At 49.9% G+C, this 20,792-nt stretch overlaps 1 protein-coding gene across 1 annotated transcript in view; it reads right to left on the bottom strand.

The window, feature by feature from the left end:
- Positions 1-20,792, bottom strand: part of ADCYAP1R1 (ADCYAP receptor type I) — a 107,649-nt gene that overhangs the window by 86,192 nt on the left and 665 nt on the right. The window lies entirely within an intron of this gene.

Genomic DNA, 20,792 nt, shown 5'->3' with positions numbered 1-20,792 from the left:
GCATCAGGTCCTTCCCTGCAGGAGGTCTGAAAAGACCTGGCATAGCTCCAAGCATAGATCTTGATGGATGTCTTTTCTTGGAGGAAGGGGTGGCAGGACTCAGGCATGAGACGGCCAGGCAGGCTCTGGGGTTCACATAACTGAGCTCGTTGCCCTGCAGCCTACTCCTCCATGGTGCAGACAGAAGTCCCCTCCTGCCCCGGGCTGTCACGCAGACAGCAGCAGCATTTGGTTCCCTCAGAGCTGCCTGCAGCCCAGGGCCTCCCACCCCCAGCCCCTGCCTGCTGCCTGAGCTGTCAGCCTGACTCCCAAACAAGCTGATTATCCTCATCTGGGGAAAACAGAACTGCCATGCCTGAATAGAGGCCTGTCTTCTTAGTGAGAAGTAATCTGAGGGAAACTCTCAGCTCTGATATGCAGTACGAAGTAAATGATCATCTGTTTAGCTTGGCTTTCTCCTGACACAAGGGTAGGTTTCCATATATAGTACCTCCTCCAAGAAGACTTCCAGGCCTAGGCTGACTCTACCCAGGCTCACCACAGCCTTCTTTGGACCCTCCCAAGGCCTGTGATGAACTTGCAGTCCATATTCCCCTGTGCAGTCCTAAAGCTTTGGTCTGTATATTAAGAAATTCTTCCAGGAAGAATTCTGATCCGGTTAAATAGGGTGATCTAAGTAACTGGTGGGGATGGAGCAGAGTTTCAGGCTTGCCTCCTTTTGAGGAAGAAAACTTCGCAATTTAGACCTTCATTCAGTCTACCAAACACCCTTCATAATTCCCCACCCCTCCCCTTGCCCACGAGCTCCCTGCACCTGGCATGCCCTCCAACCTACCTGTCCTACCAAAATGTCTCCTATCAAAGCTGTCTCTCAAACCCCAACCAAACAAAACAAAGAAAAACCTCCACCATCTCCAGCTTAAAGGGCCCTCAGCCCCCATTAATAGCTACACTTGACATGATATTCAGTTAAGGGGACATCTTCACCCGGCTTCCTCCAGGCCGGGAGCTCCCATAGGTAGAGATTATATCTGCCCAGGACCCAGCCCAGGGGCCAGACACAGTTCTTGTCCAGGTGCTCAGTGAATGAAAACGAAATTTTCCAATGTCTCACCGGATTTCTCCACTTGCTCCCATCTCTATCAGCTCCTGGTGCTGCCACTGCCAGCTTCTCCCCAAACTCTGAAGAGGAACCTTGTGTGATGCATTACCCAGGGTTCACCTCCCTGTTCTCTTTGGGAGGGGAACTAATATTTTCCAAATGCCTCTTCCAGCATGCCAGGTAAAGTGATAAGCATTTCACACATTGATCTAACACTCACAGCACCATGGTGTGTTTGGTATGATGCTCCCCATCTTACAGATACAAAAACTGAGGCTCAGGAAAGAAACAGACCTGCCCCAGTGGCAGAGTAAGGATCTGAGTTCCAAGCCTCTTGCTTCTGGGGCCAGCACACTTTCCTCTATATTCAATCAAGGTTCTAATGACCAAGCCTCGGGCGAGAAGTGCTGCCCCTGGGACAGCTCATCCCATAGCCCCTCCTTCCGGGTAGACACCCCACCTGAGCCCGCGGGAAGCCAGTCATATCACCATCATCAGCTGACTGTTAGCAGCATTTACCACCTGCCAAGTGCAGTGCTAAGTGTTTTGCATGAACCGATACATGATAAATTTCATAATAGCTCTTTGAGGTTTGTGCTTTTATCATCTTTACACTCAGATGAGGAAACTGAGGCACAAAGATGTGAGCAAACTTGTCTGAGGTCATAGCTATTAAGTGGCAGAATCTACATTCTTAATAGAATTCAGGCCAAAGACACAGGAACTATGAATATGCCTCTTCTCTGCAGCTAGCCAGATGCCCTGGTGGTGTCTGCCATACTGCCGCCCTCCCCATCTGTCTGCAGCTTCTGAGGGTGGACCCAGAGTCTGCCACCCTCTCTCCCCCAACACCCCACCCAGACTGTGAGCTTATCAAGGGCGGGGACCAGATTCATCCTTTTATTTCTTCCCAAGGGGGAAAAAAAGGAACATAATGATTTTACATATGCATTGACGACCTTCACTCTGCCTGCTTCCAAAGCAGATGTAAGATGGTTTAGAATATTGAGATGCATAATTAGGACAATAAAATTATTCTTTAAAACAGAGCTGTTGGAATCCAATCAGCAGTCAGGAAGATGGAGTTCTCTCAGGCAGCTGGGAGGCCCCAGGCTGGGATGCAGGAACCGGGGTTCATGTCCTTGGCTTTGCCACAAACAACCTCATGTAGGTCGTTCCTCCTCCTCAAGTCTCAGCGTGCCTCTCTGTAAACAAGGGAGGCTGAATATATCATGCAGAGATTGAAGCTGACACATACGGCTTTTCAGACTGTGCTACCTGGAGTTGCAGGTGTTAATCAGAGACACTCCAGGGGCTGCTGTGGGGTCAACAGGGACCCCAGCCCCTCACCCCCCAGGGCAGTCACTGTGACTACTTTCATGTACTTGAGCCACTGCTAAAAATGTTTGAAAACCCACACCAGGCAAGACATTCTCCAAGTCTCCATATTTAAAGCTCTCGACCTCTCTCCATGTTGCCAGACCACCTACCCACAGCAAGCCTCCATTCCGGGCATAGGTAGGTATTTCTGATCTTGTTTAGCCCAGGGCGGGAGATATGAGTGTCCCTTAGGGAAGGAGCTATAGTTTGGAGCTATCTGGCAGGGGTTGCTGAAATAGAAGCAAAGGGACTTTGGATCTCTTTGGATGAGAACGCACCCTGTGCCTGTAAGACCCGAGTCTTGTGTGTTGGTCCTGGGCCACAGGTTTCAGGGGCCTCCTCACCACCTCCGCCAAGCTCTGCAAGGCCTCCATGCTGCAGACCAGTGCCAGGGACACAGTCTTCTCCAGGAGATCACGTCAGACACAGGCCGGCAGCGGGTGGCCCAGATAAGCTCCTGTCCACCAGTGGGCACTGGATGTTCCAGCTACAGCAGCTTCAGAGATGACTCAGCCGCTGCCCAGACAGCCAGGCTCCCCCTATGCGGACCTCAGGAGCTGTGCCTTCAGCTGCCCAACGCCCCTGGTGCTGGCTGCCTCCCTCAGCCATCGGGCGGGTGGCAGAGACCATCCGCTTTCCCAGCCAGGGTCCCAGTGGCCAACTACTAGTATACTTCGTCACCTCAAAACTGGGCCCAGCCTATACCTGCCCACAAAGTCTATTCACTCCCTCACAAGACCAGGAATGGCTTGTTCATGCCATAGGAGGTCAGATCTGCAGCATAAAATTTGAGTTCAGTCTGCGTGGTACTTCTGCCTCCCTGGAAAGGGGGAGCTCTGGGGCCCCGGAATGGGGTGCAGGAACTGGTAACACACTCAGGCCCAGTGGCCTAGTCTTCTGGCTCTGAAAGTGTGAGGCAGGGAGGAAAGGGACTAGGAGGGCCGAGAAGACAGATGGCAGAGACCCGAGACAAATGGGCTAGGAGAGGGAGAGATGCTGGCTAGTCAGCTGCCTCTTCCCGTGAGCACAAGATGGAGGGCATCCCTGGGGCTTTGGGGGCCCACAGTAGTGCACCCCGCATTCCTTCCAGGACAATTTGCAGAGACAGTGGGAGCCAGCCACAGCAGGGGTGACTTGGCTTCTGGAACATGGGCTCTGCCGTCAGCTGACCCCATGCTATAACCCACACCTCACTGCACTCCCCTTGGCCACACAGACGCCTATGACTCTGACCCTGAACTTCCTTAACCCCACCCACTGCCACTCCTCCTCTGCTCCCCCATTAAACGATGGTGGCCCTGGGCTGTGTCCCCACCCTCTTCTCACTCTGCAGCAGCACTTTTAGTCATAGCTCGGTCCCTGTGGGAGGGGGTAGAGATGTCCCCCATGGACTCTGATACTCCTACTGTGCACCCAAGCCCACCCCATTGAGCACCACCCTGTTTCCCAATCTATTTACCAATGAGAACAAATCCATCATTTGAGCCCCACTCCTATCTATCCAACTATCTATTGGGCATCTCCACATTGATGCCTCACAGATACTTGGCAGTCAGCCAGTCCAAAATCCAGCTATCTCTGCATTCTCAGTCCTTGTAAATGACCTAATCAGAAACCTAGTTAAGAATTAGCCTCTTCTACATAGATCACTCCTATTCTGATCTAATCCAACTAGTCCTGTCCCTCATTTACATTAGAAAGGCATTTTGTTTCTCTTTTCTGACTATAAGGAACTGCGCAAGCCAGGGACTGTTACCTTCTACCAGTTGCAACATCTTCCCCACAGGTACCAGGCCTCTACTCTCCGCCACTGTTCCATCAGGAATTGAATGAGTCTTGCCACCTGTTAATCTGACCAAGCCATTCCCTTGCTCTAAAATCCTCAGTGACTCCTTATTTCCCATTGCATCACACCTAACTCTCTCTGCCATCAGCTTCCAGGTCTGTTTTGTCTTTCCTGACTTACTCTCCATGCCAAACTTCCTTGATCCAATCAGGTGAAGTTTTCCTTCACCTTCCTCCATCCTTTCTCAGTTTATTCTCAACTTTTCCCCCAACTGATGTTGCAAAATGTCAGCCTCCAATGAGGGTCTTCTGCCTCAGTTCTTCTGTCCAAGTCTTGAAAGGCCAGCTCTATCCACCCTCCTAGAGGAGTTTCCCAACAGCCTCAACCCCCATGGACCTCCCTTCTCTGAACTCCCATGTCCCAAAGGGCTGAGCTCTCCCCTGCAGCCTGGCTCTCACCTCAGCCTGGGCTCTTCTCTGACTGACAAGCTGGTGAGGCTGGTCTCCTTACCAGCCAGGGGCTTCCTGAAGGATAGGTCACAGGTCTCCATCCCAATGTTTCCAGGAGGCCAATAAAGTGAAGACCAGGATTTAGAGGACAGAGTGTAGAGCAGGGTCTCCAACATTCGGACGGCCCACTCATGCCCTCCACCTTTCCTTGGCCTGGACAACTACATTTATTGTTCTCAGAGGAAAACTCTGGGATCCCAGTGGTCTTGGATGGGTTTTACACCACATCTTCTTGGGGAAGCAGTTTGGGAGCTCAGGTCTTGCAGCTGGGAGCCTGGGTCTAAGTCCTCTGACTCCTGGCATTTACCTCCTCCACAAACATGGACCTGGGCCTGGGACTGCTACCTTCTGAGGTCCTGGCAGTGCAAATATCACTTCAGAAGCTGCTCTCTTCCTCCCTGATCCTGATCATCCATCCCCACCCTCGCTTCTCCTAAACTGTAGGCTGAATGCTCCAGACCATTTTATACCAATTTTCTCCTCAACAGACAGGTGATTGTGGCAGGGAGATCTGAGACCTGCTGCTCAGAATCAGCAGGGAGCAGTGTGTGGGACACATGGAGAGGGTTACTGGGCAGGGATGAAGCAGAAGCCCCTCCTCTTCCTCCTGCTCTCACGCTAGACACCCCAGTCCTCTCCCCAAGTGGGAATCTAGAGGAGCCCTCCCTGCTGTCCCCAGCAGGGCCTGTGACCCTGGGAAAACCACCTACCTTCCCCAAGCCTCAGTCTCCTCATCTGTTTAATGGGCATTTACATCTTCTTCAAAGGAGTAAGTGAAGATTGGAAATAATATAAAAAACCAAAGAGGAGGCCATTGGAATTATTGGAAATTATTAGTTTTCCCACCCATCATCAGCTTGAGTTCTCTCACCATCTTTGGCAGGCAGTCTGAGCCAGGGTCATTCTCTCTCTTTTGGTGGATATGATCATCAACATGCAGATGTTAAATGTTTGCCTGTTGTCCCAAGTCCATTCAGAGAGCCCCAAGTAAAAATAGCACATATTTACGGAGACCTTATGCTGTCCCAGGCTCAGTGCTCTACTTGGATTATCTCATTCAATTCTCACAACACCACCATGAAATAGTCTGATTATTATCTCCAGTTTACAGATGGGCAAACTGAGGCAGATTGTGCTTAAGCAACTGGCCCATAGAGGCACCCAGTGAACAACTGTCAGGGATTAGAACCCAGGACCTCTGATCTCTCAGCATGCCACGCTCTTCACTACCTTGGCCCCCTTGAGTCTAAGGACTAAGAGGGTGAGCCTGAATGGCTCTGGTCAGCCACCCCCCAGGCATGGATCAGTGCCTTCCTCGGAGCCCACAGCCTACAGAAGGCACTGTGGTAGTCCTCACCCGTTTGCAGAGGAGATGGCCAGGGTCAGTGAACCAGGAAGTGGTTCCTGAAGGAGAGATACACATAGGCAAATTGTGCTTTGTCAGCCAAGGCATGAGGGACTGGGAGAGGAAACCTCTCCAGATCCCCCATCCCTGCTTCAGTCTCCCTCCTTCTGAGTCTCTCTCCTCTTCTGGTCTCCATGCCCACCTGGTCCTCCCCCTGGCTTCCTCCACCTGCCCCCCTTTCTCCCCAGAGCAACCCCTGCCCCCCACCCCTAGACCCGGGCAGACTGAGAGGAGTGGGGCTGAGCTGTTGCCCTCATGCTAGCGGCAGAGCTGTCAGCCTGGGGCAAGCCTCACACACTAGAGCCGGGAGCCTTATCCTCAGAGCCTACCACCACCACCCCCATATTTCCCGCCAGGCAGAAATGAACCCAGCTGGACTGAACTGGGCTCACACCCAGCCCTTCCTCCCGGGCTCCCGCCCCTCCCCTCTCTCCCCCGCTCATCCTACCAAATGTATTCACTCATTCAGCAATGAGTGGTCAAATGGCCACTCTGTGCCAGGTAGGAGACCTAGGGCTGGAGTCTAGGAGGGGAAACAGATACAGCCCAGCCCTGGGCCTCAAAGGAAGATGACCGTCCCTAGAGTGCTCGAGTGTTCTTGCCTGGAGAATCCCAGGGACGGGGATTCTCTGGGCTGCTGTCTCTGGGGTCACACAGAATCAGACACGACTGAAGCAACTTAGCAGCAGCAGCAGCAGCAGAGTGCTCGAAGGGCTGGAGCAGAGGCACCAGCAGGGAGGCCTGCCAGAGCCTAGGGGGTTGGGGCAAAGGTGTCGGGGGGATTCTTCCAAGTTTCCGGGTTAATCTGACCTGCCCCATCTCATCTAAGAATCCATGTGGCTTCCTGGCCTCAATGACACAGCTGTTGAGTCCTGGGGGAGGAGCAGGAACTCCTGGTGATGAGCCCACTCCCCAACCTTACACCCCTGTACCCCACATCCAAACACTGATATGGCCCTTGGGGTCCTCACCTTCCTCCATGGCAAGTTTACCAAGAGCAGGGTCTCTGCCTGGTGACAGGGTGGGGTCAGGAGATGGAGGACAAGAAAGAAAAGGAGTCCAGAGACCCACCAGGCATCAGCTCCTGCCCCTTCCTTACCCCACAGTCAGCGGCTTCTCTTGCTCCACTCTTGGTGCTGGGGAGGAAGTGTAGGGGAGCCCAGGAGCCCAGTGCTTGGAGGGGCAGGAGAGACCTCAGAGATTGGGAGGGGCCCCCCAGGCAGGCAGCGGAGAGTCTCGTGGGGACCGGAACTCAGAGTCCTTGTGAAGGGAATGCCCAGGTGGGAGCCAGGAAAAGAGGTTTCCTCTCTCGCCCATGCCCTCCAGAGGACCCGGCTGCTCCTTACCAGCAGGAAGGCAAGGTATGGACCTCTTTATGTTACAGATGAGGACAACTGAGACCAAAAGAGATTACCCAAGGTCTTTAACAAGGTCATGCAGTGGGGAAGTGGTCCTGGCATAAAACATTGACACAGACCAAGTTACTGGGGATAGTCCAATTGATCGGGGGACCCCTGTGGCTAGGTGGTGGGCTGTGGGGTGGGCATTGCTACCCACCGTGATTGGTGCCATCTCCTTCCCTGGGCAACAGAATAGAGATGGCCCCCACTCGGGGACTGCAAAGGAGGAACTGGCTTTACCCATCTGCTGAGCTCAGAGAATACAAGGTCAGTTCATGGTGGTGCCAGCTCCAGCAAGACTTTTCCTCCCCTTGTCAGCCCCACCTCCCTCCTGTCCTCCCACACCCAGGAGGAGTCGGAAACTGGCTAGCAAGCTGGACAGTGGCTGAAGGAGGGGAGACGCACTAGCAGAAGAACAAATTCTATCTTCCCACGGCACATTCCATACCTGAGTTGGGCCAGGGGGAAAGTGCTGTTAAATCAGTTTCAGAGTTTTAATTCATGTCTCCTCTGTGGCCTAAGAGTGAGTGGAAAAGATATAGGACCAGCCTGAGTTTTCACTGGAGCAAGAGAAGACCTCCTTAAAAATACATTTTAAAGAGGCTATGAGATCCGAAAATAAATTTATTTTCAATAGGCAAGTCCTGCTCATTCAACATATAGTAAAAAACCAAGACGGATGCCTATCCTAATAAATACGAGCTAAAATGATATGATCCCTAGGTCTTCTCAGCCAATCTGATCCTGACGGGGCCAGGTCCTCATCGAGTGGTCCTGCAGCGCAAGTATTCCTGGGCTGTCTTTCTGTTTATCCACCTGAGTACCTCCAGCTGCAGCCCTGCCACTAACCCATTCAGTGCCATTAGCCAGGCAGGTCCCTGCCCCAGTTTCCTCTGTCTGTAACAGGACGAGGCAAATGAGATCATTTCTAGAGGCTTGACCCACTTCAACTGTTTAAGTGATCACAGGGGCCTCTTTGTCTATGATCTTCAGAAGTCCTGCATCTAGGTGGGCACAGGACTACAGTGAGGAAAAAGGTAAAATTCAGGAAACTTCACATAAAATGGATTTCTGACTTCTGAGCAATTGACCCAGGATGTCCACATGGCACAGGTCAACTGGAGTGGGCAGGCACAGGGCCCATCATCCTGAAAAAGGGCTCTCCATTTGGCCATGGTCCCCACCATTCCCCATCGTCCCTCATCCCTAATGCCAGATGCCATTTATCACCAGTCATATGCTGTTGTTTTCATAGAAAGCTGTTACTCTGTCAATGTGTCACTGTCAGAAGTGGAGAATTGAACGGGAGGGACATATGTTTTAAGAAGAAAATAGTAAAGGAGACGATTTCCTTAGAAAGATATTTAACCATCAAACAATGGTCCTGTGCTCTTATTTGACTTCCTGGCCCAAGGCCTATAGTGATTGAGTTTGTGTTCTCAGGCCACCCAGAGGACTTCCTAGCACTGGCCCACCCCATGGTCACTGCCCCAACAGGATTAAGAGGTCAGCACAAGTTCCCAGGTCCTGGATGTTTCTCTGGGGCTCTCCCTCCCCTTTCTCCACCCCAACTAGGGTATCCTTCTCTAGACCCAGAATGGCATGTGGTGGAGAAGTGGTGGTGCAGAAGCCAGCTTGGAGTCGGGCCAGGAAGGGAGAGGCCCCTCAGTCTCCATCCTCAGCAGATCCCCTCTTGGAGAACCAGCTGACGGTGGAATAAATTCGCTTCCCTCAAGCCCTCTCCCTGCTTCCCTCTGCTGGGGTTGCCATGACAACCAGAGTTCACCCTGGATGCCAAAAACACCGCAAAAACAACAACAAAGGCTCCACCCTCAGCTGGAAGGAAAGAAGGTAACAGCCAGTGTCAGAACAACAGCCAGGGAGGCACGTGGAGGCATACCCTCTCCACAGCCCCCCAGAAGAGTGGGAACCAGGGATCCGCAACCAGCTCAAGGCAGAGTGGGTGGGGCGGAATTTTTCTCCATTTCCCGTATCCTCCCCCACAACTTACATCCGTCCCAGACACTTCTCCACAGTCTCCACCTAGTCCACCTCCATCCTGGGGTAGCAGGCTGAGGACAGAGTGAGTGGTGCATGGCCCGGAGGACCACTGTAGGTTCAGGCTCCCTGTCTCAGCCTCGCTCCTGCTGTGTGACCTCCAACAAAATCATTTTCCTCTCGGGTGCCCTGCATTCCCACCCTCATCATTAAGAGCTGAGCTCGGGAAGGCGGGAGGCTCTCATTCACACCGAGGATGACATGAGTGGTAAGGCTTCAATCAGGTCTTTCCCGGAATTGAAGCATTTTAGCATGGCCTTACTCTGAGGAGTGGACCCCTGAGAGTGGCATTTATTTCTCAAAGGTCTAGGCTGGGGATTGGATTTCCATCTGAGCTGGGATAGATGAGGGAGGGAGTCCTTGGACTCCTGGGCGCCACCCACATACTCCCTCCAAGGGAGACTCAGGGCAGCCACTGTTGTGTTAACACAACACTGTTTTCCCAGAGTGTGGCCAGATGCCAGAATGGTCACCATTGAAGCTTTAGGGCATCTACCCTCGGAGGCATCCCCTTAGGATGGACCAACTTGTGAAAGGCAGCTGTCAATAGCATGAGGGCCCTGAATACCTGTGGAGGGAGGAGATGCGGGGGCGGGAAGGTTGGGATTTGATGGGTGATGGAAGAAGGGCAAAGGTCAGCAACGTGTCCTTTAGCCAACTATTTCCCCTCCCTCAGCTCTATTTCTTGATTCCGAACGAGACAGGTATGGACAGAAGGATCGTGGAGAGCACAGCTTGAGGCAGTATGACACGGTACAGTTTGGGAAAGGGGAAAGTGGATGGCCCAGCAGTAACTGCCTTGGCAAAGTTGAGAAAGTGGATACGTACACGCCAGTAGAAAGCAGCAAGAAGCGAGCCAGATTCTACCTCGATGCCTGGAAAGCCTCAGGACAGAGAGGGGCCAGACGCCTCTGAAAGCAGACGTGAGGATGAGCAAGACACAGTGAAAGTCCCTTTAAGAAAGGACTTAGACCCACCGTCTCCCACCCCATTCTCTCTGCAAATTTCTTCCCTACTAGTTGAGGATGGAAAGAGAATTTCTTAGTGACACTGGGTCTGAGCAGTGGGGGCAGAAGATGAAGTGCCATCCTGAAAATGAGGGATTGCCTACAGAATGGTGGATCTCCAGTCCCAGCTGCTACTCCACTGAAAAGACTTTCAGTTGGATAGGAGAGAGCCCCTCTCTGGAGAAACCCATCAGCTCAAGAGGAAAGATATAGAGATAGTAGCATGAGCTCAGCACCTGATCCCCCCAGGAAAGCCCCTCTGAGGACAAGCCCTGTCCACAGAGTCTGTGATCAGATGGTGGGTGCCTCTTTGTTAAATGAACTCCTGCCAAGGATCCCCAGACGTACTAGAAATGCCTTCAACGTGAAAGGCACTAAACAAGGAGTGCGGAGCGAGAAGGGCATTGGGCAGATAAAGAAAGAAACTTAGAGAAACAGAGATAAGTAGAAGGAAAAAACAAAAAGTATAGATAATATCCTCTGAAAAGTGATAGACTGACCATATTGCATCTTCGGGAGGAAAAAAAGTAAGAGTGCTAATTTTTTTTTAAAGGAAACTTTCAAAAAATAACCACTAGCTCGTGGAAAGTAAAAGAGAAAAATATTTTAGCTAAAATCAGTGGAAGAGCTAAAAGAGAATTTGAAAACATTTTTTCAAAAAATAGAGCAAAATGACAAGTTGGAAAGTAAGAGATAAAAAATAAGAAATTGGAAGTTCAAGTTATCTTAGTGACAGGAGTTCTAGAAAGAGAAATCAGAGAGAATAAAAGGGGGAGAAAATTTTCAAAGATGATACAAGAAGCTTTTCTAGAACTGAAGGATATGAGTCTCTACATTGAAAGCACTCATGAGAACCTAGCAGCAAAGAATTGTAAAAGATTCATTCATTCAAGGCATAGAGCAGCAGAGACAAAAGGAAAAAAAAAATCCTGAAAAATTTAGGGAAAAGGAGAACGACAAGTCATGTGCAAAGGACAAAGACTTAGAATAACACTGGACTTCTCAACAGCAATACTGGAAACTAGGAAACAATGAAGAAATGTCTTTAAAACTTAGAGAAAATTTATTTGCAACATAGAATTCCATATCTAGCCCAACTATCCATCATGTAAGTAAAACAAAGAGCAAATAAAAGGTAAAATAAATACATATTCAGACATTCAATGATTCACAAAATTTATCTCCTGTGTACATTTCTTAGATAGTTACTGGAGAATGTGCTACCCTAAAACAAGGAAGTTAGGTAGGAAATAGAAAGGCATCGGATCCAGGACACAGTGAGGTCAGCTCATGAGAGAGAGAAGTAAATCCCCAGGATGATAAGGAAGGACAGCTCTACAATGATTCTCCTTAGCTGGGGGAGAGACGTGGAGAGTATCACTTCCAGGCAGGAATAGGAGGTTCTAAGGGGCATGTCTTTCAAAAAAAAAAAAAATCACACTTTTAGCTTATCTAAGGAGGTTGACGGAATCGAGAGCATTTTTATGTTTTGTTGGAAATTTGAGGAAGAATTTGTGGTAGGTATGTGGAAACTAAGGAAGAAGCCAACAAAAAATTAGTAACTTCAGGGAAAAACAAGTCCTGTGGATTCCACTTCTGAAACCTCTCTCAGGCGTTTCCCCTCTGTCAGGGAACGTTTAACAGGAGGATTCCTGCGTGCTGTTTTCTGTCTCTCATAAATCCTCTGTTCCTTATCAGTTCCTGGTAATGGGAACGAGTGGAGCAGCACGCTGCTCCCAGGACTGAGGTCGTGAGGTAAAACACACACGTGGATTTCCTTCAGTAAACATTCTCCTTACAACAAAACTGCTTAGTCACCACCCTCTTTCTTGAGATATGGATTGTCTTCTGACCTTATGACCATTGCTAATTCCTTGTTTCCTTGATAACGTTACTGTACGTTTGGTTTTCTGGTCTTTATCATTGTCAAAAGAAATTCCTTGTATAACAGCCTATATATACTCATAAAAAGATCATTAAAACACCCTTGCTCCACCAGAGACTTGGGTCCCCGTGTCTTTCTCTCTCGCTCTCTCTCTCTCTCTCTCTCTCTCCCCTTCCAGCTAATGCTCTGCAGAGTGGAAACCCCACAAGCTCATTCTCCTGCCCGGGCTTTCAAGACCTCCTCGAAAGGATGCCCTGTGCCTTTGTGAGCAGTGCAAGCCCTGTTCTAGGGTTTTACTGGTTCTCTGCATAAACCAGGGAATACTAGCTTCTTTCTCTCTTTCACTTTCTTATCGTCGACTCCAGACCAACAGGTTCTGGTACATTAAAGGACCGCAACACCCCTCCAGTCCTCCTGGATTCTGGGAGGCCAACAGCCATACACAGGATGTAGGAGTCTTCTCAGGAGATCTGAACAAGCCCGTAAAATAGATATAAACAAAATCTGACATATAGGTATTCCCCAACAGAAAAGCAGGCTTGCCATCTGACCACCTCCAGTGGAGCATATCAATAGCTGAGCCTGGCCAGGCACACAGGGCTTTAGTCAGCATCTGGGGAGCTCTTCCCAGGTGGCTCAGTGGTAAAGAACACATCTGCCAATGCAGGAGCCACAAGAGATGTGTGTTTGATCCCTGTGTTGGGAAGATCCCCTGGAGGAGGGCATGGCAACCCACTCTAGTATTCTTGCATGGAGAATCCCAGGGACAGAGGAGCCTGGCGGGCTACAGTCTGTGGGTCACAAAGAGTCAGACATAACTGAGCTACTGAGCATGCACTTAGTAAGAAATGGTACCCAAGGGTCACTAGACACTCAACATTAAAGACCAGACATCTGACATTAAAGACTACAGTCCAAACAAAATACAAGATCCAAACTGCAAAGAAAGAAACAAGAAGGATGGAAAGAAGAAAGAGGGAAAGGAAGGAAGAAGAATAGAGACTATGCAGAGAACAGAAGAAAACTTTAACAACGCTAATTATAACATTCCTAATGAGAAGAAAAATATCACATCCAGACACAAGGGAGTTTGGAACAGGGAACAGAGAACAAAAATGAGTTCTCAGAAATTAAAATAAAAAGAGTGATAAATTTAAAAACCAATATATGGGTAGAAGATGAAATATGAGGAATCCATTCAGAAAAAAATTCTCTTTAAGAATACAGGGGGACAATGTTACAACAGAATTAGAGCTTCATTTTAGGAAGTCCAACATATAGCTAAAGGTAATTCAAGAAAGCAAGGACAGAGAAAATGGAAAAGAAGAAATTACCAAAGAAATTACACACAAAACCTCATCAGGGTTGAGAGACAAGAATTTCCAGAACAAAAGGGTTCACTTGGGTCCTAGCATAATGGATGTGAAAAAAGTCATGAGCGAGAATCAGGATGGTTACGAAGAGATCTTAGGAGCTTCTAAGTGACAGAGCAGGTCACAGGAGACCAGAAATGGCCTTGGGTTACCAGCAGTCCTGGAGTTTAAAAGTCAATGGGCAATGCTTTACAGTGGAAAGTATTTCCGATTAGAACTTTATGCTCTGGGAAACTTACAACAAAATGTGAGGATAGAATAAAGACATTTTCAGACATAAAAGGATGGAGAATTTTACTTCCCAGGTCCCTTTCTCAGGAAGCTATTGGAGCATGGGTACCACCCAAACAGGGAAACAAATGCTGTTTTGGAAGAAAAAGAAAGAGATTCTAGAAATGAGGACGTGAACTGAGATGTGCAGTGAAGTATGTCTCAGCGTGAAGACGAAGACCAAGCGTCCTAAGAAGACATTTGAGTCCCAGGCTTAGCAAGCAACAAGTCCAGCTTAAAACAAGAAGACAGAGGGAAAAATAAAACCAACGTGTTTGATTGATATTGATAGGTAAGAGGCAGAGACACTGAAAAGGTTAACAATAGATACCTCACATCAGATAAATAAAAAAGGTTATTAGCTCTAGGTTGTATAAAAAAAAGAATTCAGTTTTACTGTACAACTGAGCTCAGCAATGCTTTCTTTATTGTTCAGTAAAAAAAAAAAAAAAAACTGAAAAATAACCATGTTCAAAGGATGGAGGGAAAGGAAATGGGACGGAGATGGGAGATTTGTCTTATTTTTTTTTTTACCATGGCAAGAGTTCAAAAGTGAATGCCAAAAGCTGGTAAATAAAAAAATTTGTATGCATATATTTAGAAAAATGGAACTAAATACTAGACGACACACCTACAAGAATTAAGGGTCATAAGCGCCTAGAAATGATACTGAACTTGGAGAAGTTCGGACCAGAGATTGCTGATTTTAATTCTGAACCTTCTAGTGTAATTTAACTTTTGTTATATGCTGGCATTATTTTGACTTCCCCAAGCACAATTTTTAAAATTCAGTCCTTGTCCATAATCCAGACTGGCACATTGTAGGTCCTCAAATGTGTACGTATGGAATGAATAGAGAGAGGGATTCCACAGACGGAATCTTAATAAACTGGGGCTGGAAATCTGCACAGGATTTAAATAAGCAGAGGGAAGGACCCCAGTTATCTGGAGTGGAAACTGTGGTGCAGAGGGTCCGCAAAGACTCAGCAAGTTCAATTATTGCATTGCTTAATTGTTCTAGGAGTTTCTGGGTTCTGAAAGAAAACCCACAGAGAAAGCCCCAAAGGAATAAAGTTGGAAAAGCAGAATTTCAGCGCCCTTGGTGGGTGGGGCACTGTCTATCTACACAGAACTCTTAAACAGCTGCAATTAGGGGATCACATTGTATCTCCTCTTTCTCTTCTGCAAACCTCAGACATGCCTGCATTAGTTACTTCTTTCAGAGCAAGGGAACTCAACTCTCTGCACAGCAGAACTACCTGCAGAGCTTCCCACAGATGGTACCTCTGTCTGGAACACCCTTCCCAGAGAGTCTGACTCTACTGTCTGAGAAGGGACCTGAGCTTTGGGGCTGGGACTAGAGTGAGGCAAGGGAGGCACTTACTCTCCGGTTCAGCAGGGACAGAGTCCATCTTCACTTAAAAGCATGGGTGATGTTTTGTTCGATCATGGATTTTTAAATTAACTTTAATGTCTTGAAATATTCTGTATCTTGGCTACTGAGTTTGGGGAATGCATGTGTGCTAAGTCGCTTCACTTGTGTCCGACTCTTTGTGATTCCATGCCAGGCTCTTTTGTCCATAGGATTCTGCAGGCAAAGATTCTGGAGTAGGTTGCCCTGCCTTCCTCCAGGGGATCTTCCTGACCCAGGGATTGAGTCCGCATCTCTTATGTCTCCTGCATTGGCAGATGGGTTCTTTACCACTAGAGTCACCTGGGAAGCCCCCACTGAGTTTGAGGGTGTCTCTTAAATTTTACATCTTAGGAGTGCCCCACTCTCCTCACCCTAGTTCTTCTGATCCTAGTGAGTAGTAGCATTTTTACTTAACGCCTTGGCAGGAACTGAACCGTGGAGGGTGTAATCATTGCTCCGAAGTTCCTTGGATGGGGACTGGGGCTTCTCACAGCACTAGTTATACTGCTCAGTTGAGGGTGGGCTGCAGGTCAGGGCAGTCCTGGGCTTCTGGACCTTCTGGAAGAGACCGGCAGCATCCTGACTCGGATGGCTCCATCTGCTTCCTGTGAGCAGCTTCAAGGTGAGAGGAATGTCTCTGTTGCCCTGTTCTGGGCTGGGAAACCTCTACAGAGGGAAGAACAACATCTGTGTCACCTTCTTTTTCTGGAAAACCATCCAAAGGGTGTCCTGACACAGAACCTTTAGATTTGTTGAGGGAGTAAATTAAATGCCTGCTTGTTTCTTGAATAGCTAATGCTCATTCTGGTTCACATTGGTTTTAGTGATATTTGCAATCCAGAGAAGCTGAATGTTGCATGATGGCTAATTACTACTCACTACGTGCCAAATGCTGTGCTGGGGCTTTGGAGGAATGATCTCAGTGCATTCTCAAGCCCCATATGAAGTAGATAGCATTGGCACCCCCAATTGACTGATGAAGAAACTGATGCCCAGAGAGGTCAGGTAACTTTCTGGAGGTTACACAGCCAGCAGAGGGTGGAGATGGAATTGGCATGCCATCATCCTGACCCCCATGCTCGGAAGAATCCCCATCATTCTGACTGTACTGGCAGAAATGCCTAGAGTGTAGACTGGAGTTAGGAAGCCAGGGTCTCTGAGTGGAGACACAGCATGAGCCTGGGCAAACACACCCTTCTGTGTGCTGTATTTGATCTTCAATTTCCTCATATGAGCAAAGGTTGCTCTGCTCAGCAGCGCTGGCTGTTACAGCCCCGGCACTCAGAGATCCTGTGACTGGACCATCTGGGCCCATGTTCCTAGCAGTCATCTATCCTAGCAGTGTTTCCTCTGAAAATACTATGGGGGAGAGTGACCCCAAGTCACAGGTTTGGCCTCAGATTCTGAAGGAAAGAACAGTGGTGATATCTGGGCCACGGTCTTGCAAACTGCTCTGGTCACCTTCTCCAGGATCTCCTAGTCAGATGATTCAGCTACTCCAAGCCCCAGGCGTGCCCTCTCCTTGCCCCAGGATCTCCTAGCTCAGCAGGTGAAGGAGAGGTAAAGACTGAGCCCAGGCTGGAGGTGGGAAGGGAGAAGCTGGTATTGGAAGTGGACACGTGGAGTCAGAGAGGCCTGGGGTAGCCAGGCCAGGAGAGGATGGAGCCTTAAGAATCCCCCAGTATCCAGGAGAGAACAGCCCTCAGGAAATGCTGGATATGTGCCTTGTCTTGAGGCAGGAAGGGAAAGAGGAGAGGAAAGGACCATCTGAGGTGCCTCCCAGTCCATGACAAGGGGGAGGGGGAGGGGGGTTTCAGGAAGCTAAGATATAGCAAAGCCTCTCGCATAGGAAGCATGGCCAGTCCAGGAAGCTCTGGTCCTCCAGTGGTCAAGCACAGGGCACTCTGAGGAGCTGGGGGCTGAGCTGGGGCTGAGCAGGTGGCCTACAGGCAGTGGCAGCTGTCCCTGAGAAGACAGCTGGAGTGTGTGCCAGGCCCTCCAGAGCCCGAGGTAGCCCCAGAAGCTGTGAGCTCCTGAGAAGCCACAGTTGGTGTGGGCCGCCAGAGAAGCCCATGTCTGGTGACCAAGATACTAGTGGGTCTCTTGCTAGGATCCTTCCTGCTTCCTTGAGGCTGGGTGTGAGGCCAGCAACAGGCTCTGCCCATGACCCGCTGCCTGGGCCATGTGGTCTTTATGTCTGTACCACCTTTCCCTGCATAAGGTGTTTTAAGAGGGTGGGGATAGGCAGCATGTGGCAGGAGTAACTTCAGGAGGCCTCTGCTGGGTGGATGAGCCTCCTAACGAACGGCCACCAGGGTCTTACTCTGATGCTCCGTCCCTCCCTCCACTGGGAAATAGGATGGCCACCTTGTTATAGGCTGACCTGGAAACCAAGAGGCGTGCCCTCTGTCACCACCTCTTCATTGCCCTGCTTGTGGTCACCGGACAAGGGAGCTGCAATCAGTTGTCTTAGAGGGTCTTGGTCCATTAAAAACCCTGACTCTGCAGGTGACTGTGTGCCTAGACTCACACAGTCTTCTCTGTGATGAGATCAAAGGGGCTTATCATGACCACTGCTCCCTGCCTCTGACTCTGGGGGTCTCATGACCCCTCCTACTCTTTTCGGTAGGACAGCCCCCTCTCCTTGGTCATCCTCGATTCAGAAACATTTGATTCTCCCACAACATCTCAGGACATCAGTCATGTGAAAGATTCAGGAGGGAGATGACTGTCCTCATGAAACGGATTCATCGACCAGGCCAGGAACACACTGACCAGGCCCCGCTCCCTCTGAGCTGTAACCTTTGGGCCACGCTAACGTCCCAGTGCCCCACCCAACTCCTTTCTCCTCCTTCCTGGTCCTCCTTCCAGAGCATCTTAGTCCCCAATTATTCAGAGCCCCAGGAGCCCTGCCAAGGAAGAAATTAGAGCTACACATCAGCTCTTCTATATTTACCACCTGACGGCTGAGGAGGATCTATCTTCTACACAATTAAATGAAAAGAGTTTTAATATCGGCAGGCAAAGGACTCGGGCATCAATGGAGAATTAGGTTAGAGCCAGCAATTGGATTAGCGCCCAGCTGCAAGTGAAATGAGGACTCGGACACAGTAGGGTTATCCTTCTTCTGGCGACAGGCCCTTCCTACGTGGAGGGCGGAGAGGCTGTGCTCCTGAGACTGGTCGAGTCCACCCCTCAAACCCTGGGACCCAAGACTACGAGGGACAACCTTTGCCAGAATCCTCTGTGAAGAGAAAGCCCTGGGCTGGCTGCAGCAGATGAGGGCACGCCGAGGCCCCCAGAGCCAGTCAGACACCACCCACCCTGCTGAGAAGTAAACCACATCTCGTCCCCTCCTCCATGCCTCCTCTCTCCTGCAGCAGCCCCTCCCAAGAGACCTGCTTTAGCCCCTGGCCCCCCACTGCCTCTCTTCTCCCCTTCCAGCCCTCACCTGCAATCTTCCCTAAGCCGCCTCCTTCACGAAGCAGAGGAGAGAGATGCAGGCGCACAGGTGTTCCCCCGTGACAGCTGTTGAAGACGCAGCAAAAATGCTAGTCAAGTAATTGTCCCTTTGGGTTTTTTTTTCCAATGTCACACTAAGTTGGTTTCTCTGGATTTATTAAGTGGGAAGAGCATGAACACATCCTAATTTTGCCAAGAGTTGATTTGGGGGCAAATTCCAGCACTTCCTGGGGAGCGACCTCACACACCCGTCCCCTTGTTTCTGACTACCTTCTACCTTCCCCCAGGAGACACAGGTTCAATCCCTGGGTAGGGAAGATCCCCTGGAGGAGGAAATGACAACGCAAGTATTCCTGCCTGAAAAATCCCATGGACATAGGAGCGTGGTGGGCTGCAGACCATGGGGTCGCAAATTGTTGAACACAAGTGAGCAACTGAGCACACAGGTGCTACCTTCCCCAGGCTGCCACAGCCTCCCTGACAAAGCCACCTCAAATCCTTGGCTAGAAACTACGGCAACTCCTTCCCGTCAGCTCCCTGAAGGTGGACGTCACATCTCTTTCTCCAAACAGAACCCCAGGAGAGACACACAACAGCCCAGCCTCATGACAACACTGAGCCCCTGTTCTGCTTGCGCAGACCTCCAGAAGGAAAGACTCCGCGGCCAAGTGCGTCTCCGCTGGCTGCGTTCCCCCTTTCTCACTCACAGTGAGTTCTTCCTTCCTCTTTCCTAAGTTCTCTGGTTGGAGTCCAAGTGTGCTGGCATCACCTCAAAGGAAGACAGAAATCAGCTGGCAATTGCCAGAGAAGGCCAGTCATCTTCCTCCAAACCCGAATCCAATAGCCCTGAGTGTGAACTGGGTCCTGGGTGCTGTACCTCTTGCAGAGGGGAAAACTGAGGCTCCAGGAAGCATCAGTAATGCAGCCCCTAGGGAACCGGTATAGAATGAACTGTCTGGAGACTCCCCGGTCCCCGGGTCAGTGAGTGAAAAGGACACTTACTGACTGCCCGTCAGTGCACAGACTGCCCGGTCCTGAGCAGAACTGGGGTGGGGTGTCAAGAGCAGGGCAGAGACTGATACATCACCCTGTTTGTAGTTGTCATTTAGTCAGTTAGTCATGTCCGACGCTTTCGCGACCCCATAGACTATAGCCCACGGGCACCTCTGTCCAGGGGATTTCCAGGCAAAAATACTGGAATGGGTTGCTATTTCCTCCTCCAGGGGATCTTCCCAACCCAGAGATCGAACCTGGGTTGCCTGCATTGGCAAGCAGGTTCTTTACCACTGAGCCACCTGGGAAACCCCGTTATCCTGTGTATAAGCTCACAAGTTAGCCTGCTACTGTTACACAGATGCCAGCCAAAGAGCCCAGACTCCTAGATCTGAGACCAAGGACTTCATTACTCAGGCAAAAGCAGTCCCCAGAGCACTCTGATGGTTGGCTCTGGTTCTCTGCTGCCACTCAAGTCCCACACAGGCTTTGCGAGAGGCCCAGGATGGGTGGGGTACTCAGTGGCTAGAGTAACAGGAGAGGAACACTGGCCTCGGGAGATTTTCCACTTTTATAGAAAGTGGGAGAAAGACTGCTCTTTGCCTGGGAGATGTTACCTCTTCTCTCAAGATTGCTTGTGGCAAACATGACTCTGAGGAGTGGCCCAGGTGAAGAGAGGTCAGGGCCTTGCATTCGTGGAGTACCCAGGAGGAATGTGGGAAAATGCCCAGGGTTGCCAGAGAGCTGT

Source organism: Bos mutus, chromosome 4 (genome assembly GCF_027580195.1).
Source record: "Bos mutus isolate GX-2022 chromosome 4, NWIPB_WYAK_1.1, whole genome shotgun sequence".
Taxonomy (NCBI): Eukaryota; Metazoa; Chordata; class Mammalia; order Artiodactyla; family Bovidae; genus Bos; species Bos mutus.
Note: the sequence above shows the minus strand (reverse complement) of the source record. Positions and strands in the feature narration are given on the sequence as shown.